At 42.2% G+C, this 22077-nt stretch overlaps 1 protein-coding gene across 2 annotated transcripts in view; it reads left to right on the top strand.

The window, feature by feature from the left end:
• Positions 1 to 22077, top strand: part of LOC134212719 (uncharacterized) — an 863774-nt gene that overhangs the window by 233586 nt on the left and 608111 nt on the right. For both annotated transcript variants that reach the window (XM_062690803.1, XM_062690804.1), the window contains exon 3: positions 18044 to 19316. The gene's annotated coding sequence lies outside the window, so the exon portion shown is untranslated. The remainder of the gene's footprint in view (positions 1 to 18043; positions 19317 to 22077) is intronic.

Genomic DNA, 22077 nt, shown 5'->3' with positions numbered 1-22077 from the left:
TTTCAGGTTCTTTTTCGGTTATTCATTAAAATTTCTTCGAAAATCTTTTTAGAAAAGCCACCAGAATTAGTTTGGACATTCATCCAGGGATTCCTTCAGAAAACCCTCCTGAAAGGCTTTTGTATTTTTTTCAGAATTCCTTTGAACTTTTCAGGAAACCTTAGGAAATTCCTTCAGTAAACCATACCAATTAAAAAATGAAACAACGGTTTTAAAAAATTAGTGAATTTACAAACGAAATTTGAAGATTTCCAAAAGAATTTGTAAGAAAATTATGACAAGCAAAAGAATTTGTTTTCGCGGAAGAATTTCTGAAAGAATTTTGAAAGAAATTTTCGCAGGTCTACAGGACTTTCTAGAAGAGTTGCTAAGAAATTTCGGGAGGAATGCCCGAGGGAATTCCTATAGGAAATTCGGAAAGAATTCCTGGAGAAAGTTCTAAAACTAGAGGAAATCTTGAAAGAATACCGAAAATATCTTCCTAGAGTTTTGAGGAATTACAGGAAAAATTTCTATTAGAAATTCCTAAAAGAAATTCGAAAAAAAAATCACAAATCAAATTCCGAAGGATTTCTTCTAAGGAGATTTCCGAATGTATTCCTAAAACAGTGTCCGTAGATTCCTATAGAATTTATTGAAGGATTTTCTATGGGTATTTTCTATAGAATTCTTAAAGGAATTTTCAAAGGAATTGGTAAACAAAAATTTCGAATGAATTTCTGAATAAATTCCCAAGACTCCTCCTTCACGGAAGCCTTTCTGTAGCCATCCCTAAAGTAATTTCAAGGGAAATTTCTAAAGAATTCGGAAAGAATTTCTGAAGAAATACCCAATTACATTTTTAAGGGAATTCTTGTAAGAAATTCTGAAGGAATTCATTAGGGAAATTCTAAATTAATTCTTAGAACTCCTTTTTTGAGCTTTCTGAGGAATTTCCAAACGGATTTCTGTATTTACATCCGAAGTACTTTCCAATGATCTTATGTGCTGTGATATGGGGTCATGTGCTAGTGGAGGACGTAATGTAAACTTTTGATGTAGAGATACAAACTGTAGCTTTTAAGATGTTCACCCCATCAGTCTGACTGTGAGCAGCTATTGCTAAAAAACCTAAATTTATAAAAGCATGATATGCCTACTGCGATTTTTTTTCTTAGCTCAAAATTCTTCACGCCGATTCACGCCGCCGCCAAACATTGCTTTACTGCGTGACGCCGCCACCGCCGCCGAACATTGCTTACGGCGTGACACCGCCGCCGCCGGAGTAAAATGGCTGCCGCCGCCGTTCACAAATACTTTACACAGGTCTACACCCAGGGAAAACGTTAGGCAGGAATGTCGAAAACTGTTCAGCAGCATATAGCATAAATGCATAGAGACGATGGTACATTTGTGGATGATTCATCTTGGATTAAATTGTGATGCAAATTTCATTGATCCGTTTTATTAAATAAATGAACAAGTAAGTGAGCACTTTTATGGAACTTGTATTAAGGAAACTTGAAACTGATTGCATGTTGAGAAGTTCATTTTCTTGGTTAACATTCGAATACTGCGATCAAGAAATCATTAGAATCTAAGCGATTTTCACATTGCTTTCATGGTTGACTAATTCACTCATCTAGTTTCCAAGTTAGCTAGTTTGTTATGTTTCTAGAGATTATTTTTGAGCGATCAGCTGGGTAGATGCTGTCATTTAGAATGCAATAAATTTTGTTTACCAAATTCAGTATGAGTAAAATTTGCCGATTCAGAAGAACTTCATAACGGAAATCAACCAGTTATCCATGCAAGCCCCTGAGGCCCTTGCGTATTATATATGTTCGATGCAGATGTGTCTAGGTTCTCCAAATTTTCCTGAGTGCATTATATTCAGTCTACCAGGTCAACTACGCCTGGTATCGAAATCAAAATCAACTGAGCATGTCCATACAAGTCCCTAGAGCCCTTGTTTATTAGGTGCAGCTAACCAGATTGTTGCAGATGTTATTCTTGTTACCGTACGATAACATTGATTACTATTACGATTGGGATGGCAGAGTATTTATTCAGCTAGATAACGTCCGATTCAAATGCGTGGGCGGCGCACGGCGTTGCGCTCTAAACGCACGCAGATCGGAGCCAGTGTGAATGCGGATGGCTCGTAGGGGCGGATATATGAAACGGCGAAGGGACGAAAATAATGAGTGCCCGAACTTTTGGATGGTTGATCGCCCAAAACGAACGAAGGTAGTATGGTTACGACGATCACTGTGAAAGATATATTTTGTAAGCGAGAGAGATTGGGGTTGATTGTTGGCGAGCTTTAATCTTCCGTTTTTCCGACACGTGTGTGAAGTCCGGATTGGTTCTACGACCACCTAGTGAAGTAGACCACTAAATTCCGTCCAGTTGAGGAGTAGCAACAAGCCCTTTACCCGGCATCTCGTGGACAAACTTACCATCGCAAGCTCGAGTTATTCGCGTTCGCGCCCTTTTGGGCACCAGATTTCGGTCGGCAACCGGCCAGAGGAGTGGATCACGCTCTTCTTCACATCCGTTGAAGCCTTTGCACAGTCAGATCACCCGCTACACCAAGCTTCACCGTCAACCGCCACCAAGCATCTACATCCGTTCAATCGACCGATTCGTTCGGTCTGTCGGCCTCGTAACCCGTCGCGACTCCATCAGGGAAAGATCATCGGCCCTCGGCTATTGTTGTTCCATCGCTTACGAAAACCTAACCACCAGGAGGATTTCACGGATCCTGTGCTTCGCCGACAAACAACGTCACTTTCCGGGCACCGATTCGTTCGGTCCGTCCTGAGCCTCGTGGTTCAGCGTGCACCTGTGAACCCTCACGCCCGTCAGGCAATCGCTAACGTACTCGACGACGACGCTATCGATTTATGCCGCTATTGCTTGACGTCCCTTGAAGATACACCCGCCGCCGCCCACCTCCTCAGTCAATAAATCACCCTACTCATACCGCCCTGGGACCGGGAGAAAGAAGGCCTTTGGTGCCCACCGGAAGCGCCGTTGGCTCAAGACCAGCCTGCTTGTTAGGCGGTCCTTCTGGGACCGAGCAATTTCTCCCCAATCGTTTACCCTAAATTGATCTGGAATCAACAAGTGCTATCACCTGACATCCAGGTATGGAAATAAATGATTTAAATCGCGTATTTAATTTTATAAAATTTAAAACACTGAAGAAGTTTCAAGTAGGAAACGAAATACGTATCTGTTGTTGATACATAAAAAGTGAATAGTGGAAGTAAATATAGTCTTTTAACCTTTATAATATCTGTAATACTAAATCACTTTATGACAGTCTTATGTTTTGAAATCCTAAAATATTCAGAAAATTGGTGTTTCTCCTTAAACTATCATTTTCGACAAAACAAACGTGTAAACTATATTGTTTTTAATTTTTGTATCGGTCATAACATAGATATGCAATGATTGCAAGGAGGCACATGTATTGAGATTTTCTGATTTTCCGAAGATACTCTTCAAGCCTCTTGAAGGAGACTTCCCAAATCTTGAAAGGGAGACTTGAGCTTGAAGAGAGGCTCGGAGCCTCTTGAAAGGAGGCTTCCGAGCCTTGAAGGAGGCTCTGAGCCTCTTGAGGAGGCTGAGCCTCTGGAGAGGCTCTGAGCCTCTTGGAAGGAGGCTAGCCCTTGGAGAGGCTTGAGCTCTGAAGGAGGCTTCGAGCCTCTTGGAAGGAGGCTGAGCCTCTTGGGAGGCTTCAGCCTAGGAGGTCGAGCCTCTTGAGGGGTATCTTGAAGGAGGCTTCCGAGCTCTTGGAAGGAGGCTTCCGAGCCTCTTGAAGGAGGCTTCGAGCCTCTTGAGGAGGTGCTTGAGCCTCTTGGAGGTTGAGGCCTTTGAAGGAGGCTTCCGTTGAAGGAGGCTTCCGAGCTCTGGAAGGAGGCCTGATCCTCTGGAAGGAGGCCTGAGCTCTCTTGGAAGGAGGCTGAGCCTCTTGAGAGGCTTAGAAGGAGGCTTCGAGCCTCTTGGAGGAGGCTTCCGGAGCCTCTTGGAAGGAGACTCGAGCTTCAGGAGGCTTCCGGAGCCTCTTGAAAGGAGGCTCTGAGCCTCTTGGAAGGAGGCTTGGAGCCTGCGAGGCCTGAGCTCTGAGGAGGAGGCTAGCCTCGAGGCCCCTTGGAAGAGGCTGAGCCTCTTGGAGGAGGCCTGAGCCTCTTGGAAGGAGGCTGAGCCTCTTGGAGGAGGCTTCGAGCCCTCTTGAAGGAGGCTGAGCCTCTTGGAAGGAGGCTGGCCTCTAAGGAGGCCTGTTCTTGGAGGAGGCCTTAGCCTCGAAGGAGGCTCTGAGCCTCTGGAAGGAGGCCTGAGCCTCTTGAAGGAGGCTTCGAGCCTTGGAAGGAGGCTTCGGTCTCTTGGAAGGAGGCCTGAGTCCTCTTGGAAGGAGGCCTGAGCTCTTGGAAGGAGGCTTGAGCTCTTGGAAGGAGGCTTCCGACTCTTGGAAGGAGGCCTGAGCCTCTTGGAAGGAGGCTGAGCCTCTGGAAGGAGGCTTCTGAGCCTCTTGGCAGGAGGCCTGAGGCCTCTTGAGAGGAGGCTTCCTGAGCCTCTTGGAAGGAGGCCTGAGCCTCTTGGAGGAGGCTGAGCCTGCCTTGGAAGGAGGCTCGAGCCTCCTTGGAAGGAGGCTTCCTGGAGCCTCTTGGAAGGAGGCTTCCGAGCTCTTGGAAGGAAAGGGCTCTGAGCCTCTTGGAAGGAGGCTTCCTGGCTCTTGGAAGGAGGCCTGAGCCTCTTGGAAAGAGGCCTGAGGCCTCTTGAAGGAGGCTTTTGAGGCTCTGAAGGAGTTGAGCTACGGAGGTTTGAGCCTCTGAAGGAGGCTTCGAGCTCTTGGAAGGAGGCTTTGAGTCTTTCTTGGAAAGGGGAGTGCTCTGGTCTCTTGAAGGAGGTTTGAGCTCTGGAAGGAGTGCCTGAGCTCTTGAAGGAGGCTCTGAGGGTCTCTTGGAAGGAGGGCTCTGGAGCCTCTTGAAAGAGCTCTGAGCCCTCTTGAAGGAGGCTTCCAGGCCTGGCTTAGAGGCTCTGCTCTGAAGGAGGCTTCTGAGCTCCGAAAGGAGGCCTCGAGTTCTTAAAAGAGGCTTCGGAGCCTCTTGAAAGGAGGCTTGAGCCTCTTGAAAGGAGGCTTCCTGGTCCTTGAAAGGGAGGCTTCTGAGCCTCTGAAAGGAGGCCTTGTTTAGGCCTCTGCTGAAGAGGCTTCCGGGCTCTTGAAAGGAGGCTCTGAGCCTCTTTGAAGGAGCTTTGAGCTTCTTGAAGGAGGCTTGGAGTTTCTTGAAAGGAGGCTTGAGTTCTTGAAAGGAGCTTGAGCTCTCTTGGGGAGGCCTGAGCTTCTTGAAAGGAGGCTTCTTGAGCCTCTTGAAGGAGGCTCTGAGCTCTCTTGAAAGGAGGCCTGAGCCTCTGAAGGAGGTGCCTGGAGCTTGGAAAGGAGGCCTGAGCCTCTGAAAGGGGAGGCTTCCAGCTCTGAAAGGAGGCTCTGAGCCCTGAAAGGAGGCTTCTCGGGGGAGCCTCTTGAAAGGAGGCTCTGAGCCCCTGAGCTTCCTGAGTATGGGAGGCCTGCTTCAGGGGGAGGAGGCTAGCTCCTTGAAAGAGGCTCTGAGCCTCTTGAAAGGAGGCTCAGAGCCTTGAAAGGAGGCCTTTGTTTGCCTCTTGAAAGGAGGCTTCCGAGCCTCTTGAAGGAGGCCTGAGCCTCTGATGGGAGGCTCCGGCCTCTTGAAAGGAGGCTTGAGCCTCTGAGGAGGCCTGATCTTGAAAGGAGGGCTTGGAGCCTCTTGAAAGGAGGCTCTGGAGCTTGAAAGGAGGGCTTCGAGCCTCTTGGAAAGGAGGCTTCTGAGCCTCTTGAAGGAGGCTCTGAGGCCTCTTGAAGGAGGCTCGAGCTTCCTGGAAAGGAGGCTTCCGAGCCTCTTGAAGAGGCTCGAGCCTCTTGAAAGGGAGGCCTGAGCCTGAAAGGAGCGCTCAGAGGCCTCTGAAGGAGGCCTGGCGGCCTCTTGAAGGGAGGCTCTGGTGGCTCTCTGAAAGGAGGCCTGAGCCTCTTGAAAGGGGAGGCTTCCTGAGCCTCTTGAAGGAGGCTCTGGAGCCGGAAGGGGGGCTCTGAGCCTCTTGAAGGAGGGCCTCTGAGCCTCTTGAAAGGAGGCTCGGAGGCTCTCTTTGAAAGGAGGCTTCCTGAGCCTCTTTGAAAGGAGGCTGAGCTCTTGAAGGAGGCTTGAGCTCTTGAAAGGGGAGGCTTCTGAGCCTTTGAAAGGAGGCTTCGAGCTCTTGAAGAGGGCTTGAGTTTCTTGAAAGGAGGCTTCGAGTCCTTGAAAGGAGGCTCTTTGTCCTCTTGAAAGGGAACTGAGCTCTTGAGGAGGCTCTGAGCTTTGAAGGGAGGCCTGAGCCTTGAAAGGAGGCTGAGTTCTCGAAGTGAGGCTTCCGAGCCTCTGAAAGGAGGCTCTGAGCGCCTTTGAAAGGAGGCCTGAGCCTCTTGAAAGTGGGAGGCCTGAGCCTCTTGAAAGGAGGCTGAGCCTTGAGAGGCCTGAGCTTCTGAAAGGGAGGCTTCTGAGCCTCAGGAGGCTGAGCCTCTGAAAGGAGTATGCTCCTGAGTTCGGTGAGCGAGGCTCTGAGCCTCTTGAGGCTCCGTTTCCTGAAGGAGGCCTGAGGCCTCTTGAAGGAGCTCTGAGCTCGTGGTGCCAGGAGGCTTCCTGAGCCTTTAAGGAGGCTTCTGAGCCTCTTGAAAGGAGGCTCTGGAGCTCTTTGAAAGAGGCTTCAGAGTTCTCTGAAGGAGGCCTGAGCTGAAAGGACAGTTTATCTTGAAAGGGGCCTGAGCCTCTTGAAAGGAGGCTTCTTGCTTCTTAAAGGAGTGCCTGAGCCTCTTGAAAGGAGGCCTTGTTTCCTTTTGAGTGGAGGCTCTGAGCCTCTTGAAAGGAGGCCGGTCTGATGGCTTCTCTTTGAAAGGAGGCTCTGAGCCTCTTGGAAAGGAGGCCTGAGCTCTTGAAAGGAGGTTCCTGAGCCGCTTGGAAAGGAGGCTCTGAGCCCTCTGAAAGGAGGCCTGATTTAGGAGGCCTGGCCCTTGAAAGGAGGCTTCTGGAGCCCTTGAAAGGAGGCCTGGAGCCTCTGAGGAGGCTTCTGGTCCTTGAAAGGAGGCTTTGAGCCTGCTGAAAGGAGGCTCTGCCTTGAAAGGAGCTGAGCCTTGAAAGGAGGCTCTCGGAGCCCTCTTTGAAAGGAGGGCCTGAGCCTGCTTGAAAGGAGTGCTCTGAGCCTTGAAAGGCAGCCTGGAGCCTCTGAAAGGAGGCTTCCGGGTCTCTTGAAAGGAGGCCTGAGCTCCTGAAAGTGAGGCTCATTGAAAGGAGGCCTGAGCCTTGAAAGGAGGCTTCCTGAGCTTCTGAAAGGAGGCTTCCGAGCCTTGAAAAGGAGGCTTGAGCCTCTGAAAGGAGGCCCTTGGAGTTCTCTTGAAAGGAGGCCTGAGCCTCTTTGAAAGGAGGCCTCTGAGCCTCTTTGAAAGCGAGGCCTGGAGCCTCTTGAAAGGAGGCCTTGAGCCTCTTGAAAGGAGGCTCTGAGCCTGAAAGTGAGCTTCCGAGTCTTTAGCAGAGGCTCTGAGCCTCTTGAAAGGAGGCTTCCTGATTAGGTCTCAGCAGAGATTTGAGATACAGTGTTGACCTGATTTTGTTCACCTCTGATTTTGACTAATCCCTGATTTTTCTAACTCTTGATTTTGCTACCCATTGATTTTATCACGTTTGGACCTGATTGTTCCTCAAAAAATTTTGTCATTCTTTTTATTTTCGTAAATAATAACAAAACAAATACTGATTTTATTAAATAACTTTCACCGCCCAGTTTGTCATAAACGACTTCTACACTTTGGAAATATTTCTGTAAGAATTTCGACAAGAAATAATGGGCAATTGTCTACGCATTTGACTTTCAGTTACAAAATGATTCATATTTGAGGAATTAATTTAAAAAATTAAATATTTTTTTCTGAATTAATTATTACGAAATTGCTTCATCACCCTAAAATACCTGGGTGACAAACCTAGATGAATACTGTATTAGATTTTAGCAATACTTTGGTAAAGCGGTTTCAAATGGAAAGCCTGAACCCTCAAATTCTAGACCTAAGAGATCATCGTAGTGCCCGGGAATTTTAGTAGCGCTGGTTGTAGTGAGCAGAATTAATGGAAGTTTTATATTGATCACCATGTATATTTACAGGTTAAAATTTTTGTCGATCGTATATAGTTTCAATAGATTTCCAATAAATTGTCAAAACTTATTGAATAATTTTTGAATTGTAATACAATCTGATGCGCTGGTTGTCTGAGGTACTCTCAAAATAATGGAAGGTCTCCCCAGGTGGTAGTGATGCAAAAAATTTCTGGCTGAGAACCGCTGATCGTAGCGGTATCGCTTAGCCACAATGATCTGAATCATGGAACCTTACCCTTATAAATAAATGCTACATAATACGCTCAGACGTCCATGCCACTCACCGCACTGCCACAAGGTTTTCAATTAACACACTTATTCAGGAATATTTGAATATAGATTTTTGTTATGTAATCCAAAGCATAGCATGATTTCCTTTTCTTGAGTTGTATGAGAAACCACTGCGTCCACTAAATGAAATTTTGTAGAACCCTATTTAATATATAACGCATAGGTGTTTTTTTACGCTGATTGGGACTGTTACATGTAAGTTCTCAGCAAATGAAATAACTGAGTTTTTGATTTTTGGAATTTTTTCGTGGGAATAACTCATTGTCTTCAATTGACGCTGATCTTAAAAGACCAAACCAAACGTAAAAAAAACCTGGTATCGGTATTAATCATGCACCATTTAAGATTTTGAACCTTCTTTGCTGTAAAGCAGCAAACTTCAAAGCAGATGTCTTGATGTTTCACGTTCTCAGCAGAACGACAGATACTGGCTAATATTTCATCGGGCCCATATTTTTTCAATATCTACTTCGACAACAGTGCTGGAGCTCAAGCTTGTTGAGTTCGAGTATTTTAGTAAATATTGCTTTTTTAGGCGTAATAAATCTTTTTGATTGAGCACAACTTGTGACGGTTACTCAGTTGGTCATCACCCTTTGTTCTTCCCAACATTTGAGTTCCGCTTTTACCGTGCAATACGATACCCACAGAAAGGTTCTAATCGATAAACCAGTCTGGGGACCTTGCTTCTTTCCAGCTCGCCCCGCCCATTCTTTTTTTGCCCTCAATACTGCAGTGCCCTGAACCAAATACAGTACCGTACTGGGTATCTTTTGACATAGTACCCTGCATGGGTGCACTGAAGACAAGGACTCTGATTCCACCCATTCAGAGTGTTTCATGATGAGTCTTGTAGGAATATGATATTTGTCTAGAGGTTTTCATCCAGCCCAATCATACTCATTTGGTTTTCGAAGAGTTGGACACATTCATGATGGTCAACTTGTCAAATCGTTCAAGCGTTAACAACCCTCTGCTTCCAGCTGCATGTACAGTTAATCGAAGAAAGGTACAGAATGGTTAGCTTCCTTGTGTGTTTACCTGTTTTTGCCAACACAATAGCGAAACATACGTACATTTGACGACACTCGATGGAAAAATCCATGTCATCATTTTATATTTCATCCCCGTTACTTTCAACGATAGTTCTAGAACATAGCATAAAGAATTGATTACCTACAATGCAGCATCATACTGCGTGTTGCAGGTTGATAGGAATATTTAGAAAAATATGCGCTTTCAAAATTTATGATACATAAATTGTCCTGAGTTAATAAAACTTTATACTTAGGGGGCAAGTGAAAACTCAAATTTATAATTTCTATGGTAGAAAAGGAAGAATGAAACAAGAAAGAAGAATGAAGCAAGAAGAATAAAAAGAGAATAGAAGGAAATAAAAGATGGAAGGAAGAAGGAATAGAAAGGAAGTAGAACAAAAAAAGAAGAAGGAAGAAGAAAGAAAGAAGAGGAAGAAGAAAGAAGAAGGAGTAAGAAAAAAGAAAGATATATGAAGAAGGAAGAGGGCAAAAGGAAAAGGAATAATAAAGGAGAAGGAAGAAGGAAAAAGAAGGAAGGAAAAAAAGAAGAAGGAAAGATAAAGAAGAAACATGAAAACAACAAGGAACAAAATAAGAAGAAAGAAGGAAGAAGGGAGAAGGAAGAAAGAAGGAAAGGAAGTTAAAGGACAAGAGAGAAGGAAGAGAGAAGGAAGAGAAGATGAAGAAAGAAGAAGAAAAAGAAAGAAGAAGGAAAAGGGAAATAGAAAGCACAGAGAAGAAAGAAGGAAGAAGCAGCAAAAGAAAGAAGAAAGAAGAAAAAAAGAAAGAAAAGCAAGAAAAGAAGGAAGAAGGAAGCCTCAGCACCCTTCTGACCTAATGACCATTTTGGCCAAATGACCCTGTCTAGAGGCTTGATGTTGGTATCAAACCAACCAAACAAGGTAGAAAATTCGTCCTGTTTTCAGCCATTTTAGTAATCCCTGGTATAGTAATTCAGGAAGACGTAAGTCTTCTAAACAAACATTTATGTACGATTGAAGGATTCCAAGGAACGTATGTTCATATGTTTGTTAAAGTTCTTGCTTTGACTTTATCTAACTGAAAGATATCATAGGAAAAATAAGGAAAATACAAAACCAAATCGGTACCCAACTGGGTCATAATTTGAGCACCGTTTATCTACACTATTTGTTTTGAAGTGATCCCTGTGATAAAATCACGTTCGAGCAAACATTGATGCTCAAACCATGTTTCCATTAAATAAGAAACTAATATTCGAAACTGGCAAGGTGACATAACACTAGAAAATTTCATATTCTAATAGGTCAAATTTAGTGGTCAAATTGAATAAATTATAAGTTCGAGCGCCCGAGCTCTGACGTTAGCTCATTTCCGCCAAATTGCCCATGATTTGCTGGGGGTAATTTGATAAATATATGTTCCATGTGTTATGCGCCTGGTTGTTCACCCCTTTACCACCCTTGGATCGCGGCGCATCTGGCCGAATTGGTTGTGAGTCCGTGCCACTGAGACAAAAACTCCAAATCTGCTGTACGTCTACTTCAATGCAATCTTGACAATGGCAGAGTCGCTTTACGTATCTTATTCACTTGATGCGAAGTTTCCGGCAGAACTGAAACTGGGGTGTCAACGCCCGGCGTGTTTTCTATTTTCCAATGTTTCTTTAAACACTTTCGTCTCTTACAGTTTTGTCCATAAAGCGCCGGATAAAAAGCCTTCGCCAATTCGTATTGTGCCAGAAAAGAATCACGAAACAGAGCTTATCCTGATTACTCACACCGTCATCAGCCCCAGGGTTTTCCGAATACCGCAATTTGTTACATCGGTACCAAGCGCACTGACTGCGGTGGTGCGTTTCTGGTTGTGATCCCGGCGCTGATAGGACTTTTTTCGCCTATGGAATAAAGTTTTCCCTTGCTGCAGCTCGGTAGTGGCAGTCTGACTAAAGGCACTTGCGCGTCCAAGAGACCGATGCTTGGTGTCTGATGCCCATGGCAAGGGCTTCTCATTCTTTTCGTTCTATCAGCAATATTCGTTTCTGCATATCAATGCTTCTGGGATTTGGCGACTGGTCATCTCTAGTGAGTAAAGCAAGTTGCATCCTTCCGGCGACAACGAAGTTTGTCAAATTAATTTAAGCTGCACTGTTGAGAATCATGAATAAGGACAGGAACGTCCTGCCATGTAAAATAGTTTACCTGATAGATAATGTGCAATATAATTCACTATAAACATCTGCGTTTTCTAATAGTCAACCAAAGATAAGGATTGGGCAAAATATTTTCAGAGAGTGCACCTCTCTACCATCTGAAAGTGTTCCGCCATACCCTACTTTAAGTCTTCTAACAATGCATTTTATGAAAAGAGTATAGCAACTGTTTCTCTCGCTTTAGTGCTTTTCAGATTTTTAACTTAACCAAACTTTGAGACAAAACTTCATGTGGCAACGCCAAATTCAAGCTTAGCAACACAAAAATCCTGACCAAGCAATAACATAAGATTTTTGAACAGAGTTATTAAATGAATTTCTGAAGGAATATCCGAAGGAATTCTAATAGGAATTTTTAATGGATTTTCCAAACAAATAGCTATTGGAATTTACATAGAAGTTCCAATATTTTTCCAAGATTTTCTTCGAAAGTACGGATAGTAGTACAATAAACTCAAATTTCAATATCAAGACTACATGACTACATGACTACTTTCACTGGGTGAAAGCTGTTGAGTATTCCTTTTAGCTATGTAGGTTTTCTTTTAACCTGCGCCAAATGGGGAAGCGTCATTAACAGTACAATGAAAAAATAAATTTCCCCATACTAATTTGCATGCAAACTTGAAACGGCTTGTGCTAAATCAGTTTTAATCCAAATGAGCTCAAATTTTCAGAGGACACTTAGAACATGATAAAGAATCAGATAAGCATAGACCGCATCGTGCTTTCGTGCTGTGCGGTTCTTTCTCTCTTTGCGAAAGGAAGTTTTTAATACTACCCGAAGCTATTTTAATTTCAACAGTGCTTCTCAGCGCTATTTGTACCCACTGATCCCGTTACGATCTTTGCAAGGACCCGTGCCTTCGTTTTACGTTGGACCCGTTTGCGGAAGTCAAATTCCGACAAGCGGTGGTAATCCTGCAGGGACACCGTTCTGGGAAAAAACCTCTTAGAAGGTCACGTCTCCACGCTCAGCAATGAGTATTAACAAAAACAAGAGGAAGGGGAGTCTCTGAATTCTCCACTTCCTTCAAAGAAACAAGGTTTCAAGACCGTCCTGCCCAAGCGCGCGGAAAAATAGAAGAGAAGCTGGAGACTTCAGATATTCCTCCTAAATCTAATGTTGACATTGTTTCTTCTCCTGTCGAACTGAGCAATCAGTTCGATTTGATTAATGATGAATTGAGCAAATCGAATCTACCTTTAGCCAGGTGATTCGATTCATGCGAAAAAAGCAAAGAGATTCCGCCAATTGTGGTATCTGTTGCCGAGTTTTCTGGCTTTTCGGAATGAAATCTTGAGTAACCTTCAGGGGATCAAGGTTTCATTTCAGATTGCTAGGAAGGGTGACTGCCGCGTTTTTTCGGGATCCTTGACGATCGCAAACGTCTTCTTCAGTATTTAACTGAGAAGCGCCATAAATTCTTCACATACGACGAGATAAAACTGAGCGATTGTACAAAGTCGTCTTGAAAGGTCTCCCCTGTGATGATAAATCACTGGATAAGATTAAAATTTAAATTTCTCAATTACTTGTATTTTCACCAGTCCAAGTAATGATGAAAAGAAATCCTCTCTGGTACTTCAAAGGGGCATTTCTCAAGAATTTTATTTAGTTCATTTTAACAAAAGTGAACTTAATAATATGAAAATTTTGTAAAAGGCCTATATTATGTCCCATGTCCGTGTTTCATGGGAACATTTCCGCAGGCCTAGGGGAAATTTCCAAAACCCCACTCAGTGCCGTAAAGGTTTAAAGTGGGGTCACGAACCAAACATTGTCACATGGATGCTAAATGCATGATTTGTGGTGGAACCTCTCACGTCAAGGACGTATGTCCTGTGAGAGAAGATTCAATAAATTTAAATGTGCAAATTGTGGGGCAATCATAAATCCAATTTCTGGGAATGCCCTTTCACGCAAAAAGTTTTGGATTCCGTAAAATTGATGACGGTAAATTCCAATCGGATCCCAGATTCGACGGTAGAAATTTTTCAAACGCTCAAATTTCGAAACCAGTTACCGGTCGAGCAATTCATACCCACCACAATTCACAAACAAATTTTGCTGCTCGTTAACGTGTAGCAAGCACTTCCAGTAAATTCTAATTTTCCAATGTAATTTACGTATGCAAACATCGCTGCTGGTAGACAAAATTTCTATTCTCAAAATGAGGTTTATACCCATGTCCCAACGGAAAATAATGGTCATAAGTTGTTGATTCAGGTAGCATGACTGCCTCCGATTTTGATTTTTAACTGAACAATTTGCATCACATGATTAATGCAATGTTCAAAGCAAATATCATTCCTGAAGCTGTTCAGGTTGGTATAAAGTACACACAAAAATTGTTATCGGACTCCGTTTCAATGGATCCAAATAATTGTGTGAAAGTTCTAAATTGGAATGCCCGCTCTCTAAAGGGTAAGGAAGATGAATTATTCAACTTCCTTTCAGTTCATAATGTGCATATTGCCATTATAACTGAAACGTTTTTAAAACCAGGACTCTCCATTAAAAGAGATCCAAACTATTTTATCTACAGAAATGATCGTCTTGACAGCGCTTGTGGTGGGGTCGCCATCGTCATTAAAGGTTCCCCCAAACAAACGCGATGCGACAATCGCGACGCGATTCTATCGCTTGGACACTGCGATTATGTCGCCGTTAGTATGGAAGGGTAAATGGAACATTGCCTGCAGCGACCCAACGATAGAATCGTGGCGACTAGTTGTCGCGGTCGCGGCGATGAAATCGCTTAGGTCTGGGGAAGCCTTAATAGACGTATCAAACATAAATTATTTTCTTCGTTCGAAACCAAAGTTTTTGAAACCTTGGGAGTTTCTGTTGAAACAAATTTTGGACAATTTTCCTTCATTGCAGCCTACTTGCCTTTTCAATGCAATGGGCAGCAAAAGAAATTGCTGAAAGCTGATCTTCAAATTCTGACTCGCAACAAATCAAAATTCTTCGTAATTGGTGACTTCAATGCCAAGCACCGTTCATGGAATAATGCTCAAAGCAATTCCAATGGCAAAATTTTATTTGAAGATTGCTCTGCGGGATATTATACTATTCAATATCCCAATGGCCCTACTTGTTTTTCTTCCAGTCGAAATCCTTCTACAATTGATTTAGTTTTAACGGATTCAAGTCAGCTGTGTGGCCAATTGGTAACTCATGCTGACTTTGACTCTGATCACCTTCCTGTGACATTTGAAATCTCACAAGAAGCCATTTATAATCCAATCAGCTCTAATTTTAATTATCATAGAGCTGATTGGGATTTATATAAAACATATATCGATAGGAATTTTGATGTTAATATTCCTTTGGATACCAAAAGTGATATTGACAATGCGCTCGTTTCTTTGACAAATTTAATTGTCGAAGCCAGAGGCATTGCAATTCCTAAATGTGAAATTAAATTCAACTCCATTATTATTGACGACGATCTTCAGCTACTGATCCGTCTAAAAAATGTGAGGCGAAGGCAACACCAAAGAACTCGCGATCCCGCTTTGAAAATTATTTATGAGATTTGCAAAATGAAATTAAAAAACGTTTTGCTATTCTAAGAAATCCCAACTTTGAGAATAATGTCTCGTAGTTGGATCCCAGAACGAAACCACCTTGGAAATTAACGAAAATTCTTAAAAAACCTCACAAGCCAATTCCAGCGCTCAAAGAGGGAAATAAAATTTTATTAACACCCGGCGAACAGGCGCAAAAACTGGCTCAGCAGTTCGAGCGTGCCCATAATTTTGGTCTAGGTCTCACTAGTCCAATTGAGGATCAGAGTTACACGGAGCTTCGAAGACATTCTCAACCAAGAGAATGTTTTGACCCTTCGTTGGGAAACTAATTTGGATGAAGTGAGATCTATTACTAGAAAATTTAAAAATATGAAAGCCCGGGTGATGATGGTATTTTCTACATACTTATCAAAAAACTTCCTGAGAGCTCTTTATCCTTTTGGTTAATTTATTTAACAAATGTTTTCAATTTTCATACTTTCCAGATGGAAGGAAAAAACCCAAAAGTGTTTCAATTTTTAAGCCCGACAAAATCCAGCTGAGGCTTCTAGTTATCGCTCAATCAGTTTGCTTTCTTCAATAAGCAAACTGTTTGAAAAGATTATTTTAAATAGAATGATGGTTCATATTAATGACAATTCTATTTTTGCTGATGAGCAATTTGGTTTTCGCCATGGGCATTCAACCACTCATCAGTTATTAAGAGTTACGAACTTAATTCGCTCAACAAATCTGAAGGATATTCGACTGGAGTTGCTCTTCTTGGATATAGAAAGCATTTCACAGTGTTTGGCATGAAGCTTTGATTGTAAAATTGATGAATTTTAATTTTCCTCTGTACATTATTAAACTGATCCAAAATTATTTATCAGATCGCTCACTGCAGGTAAACTATCAGAATTCTAAATCTGATAGATTACCTGTTAAAGCTGGTGTTCCCCAAGGCAGCATACTGGGGCCCATATTGTATAATATTTTTACTTCTGACTTACCTGATTTACCACCAGGGTGTCAAAAATCTTTGTTTGCAGATGACACGGTCCTCTCAGCCAAAGGGCAAAGCCTTCGTGTCATTTGTAGTAGATTGCAAAAAAGTTTGGATATTTTCTCCACTTACTTGCAAAAATGGAAAATTTCCCCGAATGCTTCCAAAACTTTTCCCACATAAGCCGAGAGCTTCTTATTTGAAACCTTCTAGCAGACATATTGTCACTATGAATGGGGTTCCAATTAATTGGTCTAGCGAAGCCAAATATTTAGGACTTCTGCTGGACCAAAAATTAACTTTTAAAAATCACATTGAAGGCCTTCAAGCCAAATGTAACAAATATATATAGTGTCTATATCCACTTATAAACAGAAAATCAAAACTTTGTCTAAAGAAGAAACTTTTGATTTACAAACAAATTTTTAGACCTGCCATGTTGTATGCTGTGCCAATATGGACTAGTTGCTGCAATACCAGAAAGAAGGAACTTCAGAGGACTCAAAATTAAATTTTGAAAATGATTCTCCGTTGCCTCCGTGGTATAGTACCAATGAACTTCATAGAATTTCTAATATAGAGACATTGCAACAAATGTCCAACAAAATAATTTCCAATTTTAGCCAAAAATCGTTGCAATCTTCTATTGCAATCTATAGCTCCTCGTACCCTTAGTATAAATTAGGTTAAGTTTATTTTAAGTAGAAAACATTGTAATTCCTACATGGTTTAATCAACCAGAGGAAATATCCTAACTGCCAGAGGCAATTGAAATGTATTAATAATAACTAAAAGCGTAACAAAGCAAATGAGGATGATAGTGTTAAGAAAACACGGAACACCTAGTCTAAGAGATGAATGAATGTATTAGATAATTAGCAAATAAAATTAGTTAAAAAAAAAGTAATAATAAAAAAAAAAGAAAAAAAAATGGGCTAAAGGTATGATGTAAACGCACTGCATACGACATTCGGTGGCGTTGAGCTAACCGGCGTATGGCGCGCCGCTGACACCTTGACCGGCGTCGGCGTACGTTAATAAGTGTCGGCGGCGGCGTACAGGTCTACCTGGGTGGCCCATTTTTGCCTGAAAAACACTCATAATAATAGATATCGTAATAACTTAGATTTTTGTAAAAACTTATTATTTTAACTTATGCGAGGATACAATCCTGGTAACATGCAAGTGACTTCAACGCCGTTCAAGCGATGAACTTTTTCCAGCTTTGTGACCAAATGTATCATTTGTTTGAGAAACTGCATATATCCATTTTACACAATTTTGAGAAAACAACAAACAACTGTTTTTGAACAAATTGGCACCGAATCTTTCGATTTCTTCGATACAGATCAAAGGTTTTTAGCAAAGCTTAACATCCTGGGGAACGTTCCGTGCAAAAACTGCGAACAGTACTCCATAATTACTCTTCCAAGTGCGTGCACATATGCAGTTTCTCAAATAAACAAATTAGTATTTTTTGCCAGAATACGTATTTTTGGACGAAGATTCAGAATATATCAAAATCTTATTTTGGCAAAAAATGTTACATATGCAGTTTCTCACACAAACGGTTCAAATGATCTCGGAATTTTTCCAATCAAATAACAAACGCCAGTAACCAGCCAATTTTGGAGGTCGAGAACTACAAATGCAACATCCTTCAAAATGTTTTAAAATCAAGCTATGGATCTATACTCGAAAAATGAAGATGTTATTTATTTATGCCATCAAAACTACAGTCTCTTGTGTGAAATGAAAATAATATAATTATATTTTAATGAGATAATCTAACTGCAATATTCTCCATCGTTTCAGGATAAACATACCATCCAGTATCAATGGTCTCTTCGTGCATCGAATTTATCACAACACCCAACGCTGGAATTGCTGAAGCACTACGTATAAGATAAAAAAAATCGCTCATTGTGTGTTATAGCAGCTATCGATTCACATAATTGTTATTTTGTGATAAAGTATAAAACAAGCACCAGCTGGTGGTGGCGATAACAATGCATCAAATCCCAACAACAAGGCCGAAACCGTTCGACTTTGAGTGAGTATTTGTGGTTGTCTATTAATAATAAAAAACCATAAAATAATAACCATCGGCGGATTGAAAAAATAGTGAGAGCGGCTTCAACCGCGTACTGCGGTACGATAAGCAGCGGATAAATTGTGCGCCAACCATCGCAATTGCACCCGACAATATCAATGCACGGTACGGAAAACGGGGTGGAATCAATCGACAAGTGATTGCGGCTCCATTCAGGATTTCGTTTGATCCAGAATCCGGCGCCGCAGACGGGGTGCAGAACTGATTTTAATCAGTTGGTGTAGGGGAGGAATCCGATGGCCGGAGGGAAATTAATAGCGGAGTGCGGAAAAGAAGAGAAATTGTGGAAATAAAAATAATTGAAATTTATGCCGATTTTAATGGCAAATGGTTTGCACGTAGCTGTGATGGGGTGCTCGGTGTGGTGCGGAAATAAATTTTGCCCAGGTGACGCAAACCAAACCAAGTCATTACCAGTGTTGTAAAATTACTCCGGTGAGTGCGAGTGTCGCAGTATCTTGGGGAGGAAATTGGCAATGGAATTATAAGCCACCGGTAATAACGGAAGATTAAAAGAAAGGGGCACCTCCCAGGATTGCTAAAAAAGTATAAATGTAAGGGTAATGTTTCAAGTTGGAAGGAAAAGTGTGAAGCTGATTTATGATCCGTGAAGTGAAACATAAACGGAAGGCACAAAAGAAGTATACAGAAAAAGAGGGAAACAAAGTGTTGTAAGATGTGCCCAACTGAATGGAAAACCAACTCAAAGTAAAACACATTTTTCGATTACAACCGTCTCTTCTGTCTACATATATAAAAAAGTGTCTGGATTGCGAGTACTACGAGGTGGTTATAATCTCCACTCAACCGATTTCCTGGAGGGTATCGCTTGTTGCAAATCAATTTCTCTTGAAGCAGCATCGAAGCAGAAAAGCTTGCAGACGCTATTAGAAAACCATAAGCTGCAGTGCCAGAAACATCATCTGTGACGAGGAAGATATTGTTTAGACGAAACGTGACCATAAATTAAGGCAGGTAAGATCATTTTTTGCAGTTTATATCCAACAGTATTGGCGTACATTATGTTTCTGTGTATCAACTGCTGTTGTTGCTGATTCATTGGTAGGGAATCGATTTGCTTCCTAATATTTAAATGCGAATGGTTGCTCATTCTAAAACACGGTCCAATTACATTGACTGCACTCAGGGCTACGGGAATACAATGACATGTCGTCATTCAGTGATTTTGTAGAAACTTGAATATATTCTATAAAGTGCTTAAAAGAACTTTGGAGACATCAGCCATCTCAAAAATTACTTTCCCAGAATTAATTTTACCGATTCGATTTCTTCAGTTCTGTATAGTACGTGATGAACTTATACGTTAAATAAAAAATCACGGAAATAAAGTTTAAAGAAAAAAAAGTCCTGTATAGTATCTCAGAATCATTCGTACACGATTGCTCGTTATTCAAGAGTACAATGCTTCACCATGATGTCGCCTATCCCTGAAACATTCTTCTGCTGTATGTAGTTCAAACGAATCTCCCTACATTACTGAGTCAATAAAGGTTCCGATAAAATGTGATACGATCCTTATATTGGAATTCTATGCTAAATTCCTCTGAGTTCCTTCTTCACCTGTTGCCATCCCTCTTCTGAGCTCGCGTGTGAACATCAGAGCAATCTTCAGCGTGGTTCATAAATCCATCCGCACGGCACGAGTCGTCTGCCCACTTTGCATTATTTAGCATAATACACATCGAGATTCCACTTGACTTTTATCGTCTGTCTACCTGCGCACCGTGCCACATTCTAATGTTCATGAAGCCGCTGATCCAGTGCTCCGGTCTCCATCCAGCATCACCACCATTATTGCCCGAAAAGGCCGGAGACGGAAAGTGCGCCTTCATCAACTTCATTTCACCGCTCGACATATCGTGGGGAAGGTGGGATTACGCGAGAATGCGGGTAAGATTGCTTTCACGTCACCGCCGCCACATCGCTTTACTTCTAAGCATTGTGGGTGGATTGCGGTATAGTGAACCCGATGTAGGATGGTCCCCGCGTTTATACAACGCAGGCTGTAGACAAGCGGAATTACTGAAAACAAAAAGAAACCTTCCACCGTCAACCAACAACCATTGAAGCTTCTTACATTGTGTTGTAGAGTGACATTCCCCTTGCAATTTTTAGACAGTCATCTCGATTTCTGCTGTTTTATTTCTTGTTAAGCATATTTAACACCATGTTGCTTTTGCCAAAAGTGTATTATTTTCGAGCAACCATTCGCATTATTATTCCTATCAAGCAAATTCGATTACAGCCACAAAAGTAGCAACAGCAAGCACAACACAAACCCTTATCCGAAAGTATGCCTTTGTTGGTGTGTCAACACACGTTTATAATGTTAATACAAGAGCGCTATAAAAATTAGACTATATTGACTTCAAACCATTCACCTCGTCAGCACGAAAAACCTAGCAGACAACATTCTTGGGCAAGGATGGGTTCTTTTATGGCAGTTTCCAGACATATCGTTTATGTTTTATTTTAACCGAAGGAGCGTCTTTCTCCAAAAGCCCACGAAGAAACGGGACACGTTTGGACAAGACGCGTCTGAACGACAGTAAAACAAACCAGGGAAACGTGAGTTCTGATTTTCCTGCACACGGTAGTGTCCTCTGAATAAAGCATGCGGATGGAAACAAAAGCGCCATAATCTACCCACTTAAAGATTGTGTTCTTCAACGTTTTTTTTTGCGGCGTCATGATGCAAAATTAAAAGCTGTGGGTAAATCCGATGGTTACCTCCACGGGATCTGATTTAAGCTTCGGTTGAATGAAAATTGCCACAAGGAACAGTAGAAAAACAAGTCATTAGAACTGCAATGCAAAATGTTTTTGAGTCATTAATCTTGATGGAAAACTTCCTACGGGTATGTAGGAAAATGGCAAGAGAACAATGTTTTATATTTCTTACTAACATGTTAAACATCATAAAGCATATTCTTTTATAATTTATTTTTTGTTCAATTTTTGCTACGATTAGCAAACAAATGTTCGAAAGAGAAAAAGTCGAAGAATCAAAAGTAGTAAAGGTGAAATGTTGAACTGTATTTTGGAGCTCTATAGCGAATAAATCAAAGAAAATTGTCAGTGTTCTGAATACTGAGATGTGAATATGTACATTATGTGGGAGATTTTGATTTGAAAAATGTATTGGAGGTAATCACTTTCCCTTCGATGGCACTCGAACACACGAGGTTTAAGTCCCATCGAAGTGGTTGCCTCCAATACATTTTTTTAAATCAAAATCTTCCACATAATGTACATACCATATAGGGGGGTCCCGTAGCGTAGTTGGCTACACGTTCGCCTTATAAGCGAATGGTCATGGGTTCTATTCCCAGCCCCTCCACAAAACCCTCGTCAGTCTCCGGATGTGCAGCTCATGCGGTAGCGTATTGGGAAACGCGCCTTGTCGTCACGGCTGCCTGATGACGACTGACAAAGTGACAACTTGTTCTTCTCGGAGGCTTTCCTCCAACGTTACCCGGATTAAAGGCTCCCCCAAACCTAAGCGATTTCATCGCCGCGACGGCGACAACTAGTCGCCGCGATTCTATCGTTGGGTCGCTGCAGGCAATACTCTATTTACCCTTCCATTCCAACGGCGACAGAATCGCTGTCGCCAAGCGATAGAATCGCGTCGCGACTGTCGTGTCGCGTGTGTTTGGGGGAACCTTAAATGGCAACCAAACAACGCAAGATCATTGGATACACGACATGGACA

This window comes from Armigeres subalbatus, chromosome 2, assembly GCF_024139115.2.
Source record: "Armigeres subalbatus isolate Guangzhou_Male chromosome 2, GZ_Asu_2, whole genome shotgun sequence".
NCBI classification, from domain to species: Eukaryota; Metazoa; Arthropoda; class Insecta; order Diptera; family Culicidae; genus Armigeres; species Armigeres subalbatus.
This window is presented reverse-complemented; position numbering and strand designations above follow the sequence as displayed.